The 2,422-nt window shown below is 37.8% G+C and overlaps 1 long non-coding RNA gene across 1 annotated transcript; it reads left to right on the top strand.

Annotated features, from left to right (window-relative positions):
• The first annotated feature begins 266 nt into the window (after positions 1 to 266).
• Positions 267 to 819, top strand: LOC109070906. Its single transcript, XR_006153896.1, has 3 exons — positions 267 to 322; positions 416 to 587; positions 711 to 819. It is a non-coding gene; the product is annotated as an uncharacterized LOC109070906 (long non-coding RNA).
• The last annotated feature ends 1,603 nt before the right edge of the window (positions 820 to 2,422 follow it).

The following is a 2,422-nucleotide window of genomic DNA, read 5'->3' on the forward strand; positions in this document are numbered from 1 at the left end:
TCAAAATATATTCAAATAAAACTGATTATTTTAAATATATTCAAAAATAATACAATATTACTGCTTTTTGCTTTGTGTCCTAGATCAAATATAATACTGAGCTTGGTGAACAGAAGATAATTCTTTAAAAAACGTTAAAATCTTGCTAATCAAAAGCATTTTACTAGTAGTGTATTTAAAAAAAAAAATTGATTTTGCATAAATGCAATTAAGAAAGGGAGAATGAGTTTTGAAGGGTTGTTTTTTCTGCTTTCTATTAAAAAAAAAAAAAAAACGCTTAATGCATAGCTATAGTTGTGGAAATTCTGAAAAATACATATGTGTGAGAGTTTCATTTCAAGTAGTTTGTGTTAACACAGTTTCTTAATGCACTATTTCAAAATTGCCCTAAAATGTTTTCCTGTGGTTTGTACAGCTTGAGGATCTGGAGGTAGCTCATGCGGAGGTGGACCCTTGTGGAGATGGGTAGTCAGCAGCAGAGGGCGCTGTGTGCTCAGACTTTTTGAGTATGATGAGCTCAAAACCAAGAAGAACGTCCGTCACGACCTGGTCACGACCCAACCTTATGGGTGGTATATAAAACACAGGTCTTTAAATATTGATGTATTCTTAGGAAATTTATTGCATGATTTGTAATAAAGTCACACTCATGGCGCCCCTTACAGTCATCCCAAGAATTCTGGCTCATCTTCTTTCCTGTTTCTTTGCAGTGTGGATTCAGCAGCATGGCAGAAAGGTGTTTTGTATGGTAATGGGCAGAATCTGGCCAGACAACTAATGGAAGCTCCAGCCAATCACATCACTCCCACAGTGTTCACACTACCAAACACTACAGCAGAAGCAGAGAAGCAACTTTCCCGTATTGCCTCACAAAGTGGCTGTCCACAAGAAGGTAATGTCAAAGTTCATTAAAGTCTGTCATCCTCTTCATTAATGATAAAGCAACACAGCACTTTTCTGTGTTTGTTTCTCTTTCATTTTAAGGCCTCAGTCTTAGACTGAGAGCTAGAGCTCATGGCGGGCTTTTCTTAAGTGTGTCTACAGGCTCAGAAGAGCCCCCTATCTTCTCTTGAGCTGCATTACAAAGACAGTTTTTTAGACTTCTGCACAACCTCCTCTTGTGCTGAGGTGGGAACGGGAATCACCTTTGACAGGTAACTACATCAGAACCCTAAAATCATCAGTGGTTGTGAATTTGTAAGCAACTTATTAGTTTGTCCGTCTCATTCCAGTGGTGGAATCTCTCACGAGAAGCCTTCTTCAGGCCATGGATGACTCGTGGAGAGCAGATATGCAGTGGCCAAGAGCTCTAGCTATAGTGTGATGGGAGCAGCTTGATATCCCATCAATTATCATCGTCTGTATACGCCCATTAAAGCTGTCCATCTATGCAAACCTGCTGGCACACAAAGTCCTGAACACTCATGTTTTGTATTTCAGGTTTTGGCCACCACTCTGTGAAAACATGTCTAGTGGGAAAAAGCCAACAAAACCGGCTCGAGTGTGTGTCCGTAGCCCACCATAATAGGCACAACCATTTTCGAGTAATTCTCATTCCCCATTTGGCCCCACATATGTGCCTAACATGATATGCACACAGAGAGGCAATGATATTACTCTTTGACATCCTAGCATCAAATGTTACTTACAATTTAAAAAAAAGGTTATCCTGCGTTTTTTCCAGGAGGTGCTTTAAAAAAAGGGTTGTCCGCCAAATATTGTGTTATCTCTATCAAACTGAAACTAACAATCTGACTTTAAACTACAAAATACAGTAGTGAGTTAATCAGTGCAGTTAAGTAAGATTTTAAATATTCAAGAACCCTTTACAGTCCGTGATGTTTTGTCTAATCCATATATCTAATCCTATTAAGCATCGCTGCCTCTTAATTATGATTAAATACACAGCAAACTGTAATATTGTGTAATATCATTAGTTTAAATAAATGTTTTCTACCAGTTTTTTTACTGAAATATAACTTATCTCTGCTATTGCAAAGTATAATTTTTGAAAATTAGAAGCTGCAGCCTTCAGAAATAATTCCTAAATTACTGATTTCCGACTCATGAAACATTTTTTTTGTTATTATTACCACCAGTTAACAGCAGTTTTTTTTATTATTATTATAATTATCAACAGTGTTAACAACAGTGTTAACAGTGATTAATGCTTTTGAGAAATTGTGGTACCATCACACAAGCTGCAGTTGATGCTTTCAAATAACACTAGACTCATAATAATGGTTTCTCATCTGTCCTTTGTTCCTCTGGCCAGGTGCCATGGATAGTGGCCTTAGGTTCTGTGTGCTGCAGGCATGTTTACAACTCTCGATTGGCTACTGTGGGAGCGGGCTCTATGCCTAAGGTAATGTACAACGTCACTTCATCTGAATGTCACAAATTACTTGAATACCATTGCTTC

This window comes from Cyprinus carpio, chromosome B1 (assembly GCF_018340385.1).
Source record: "Cyprinus carpio isolate SPL01 chromosome B1, ASM1834038v1, whole genome shotgun sequence".
In the NCBI taxonomy this organism is placed as follows: Eukaryota; Metazoa; Chordata; class Actinopteri; order Cypriniformes; family Cyprinidae; genus Cyprinus; species Cyprinus carpio.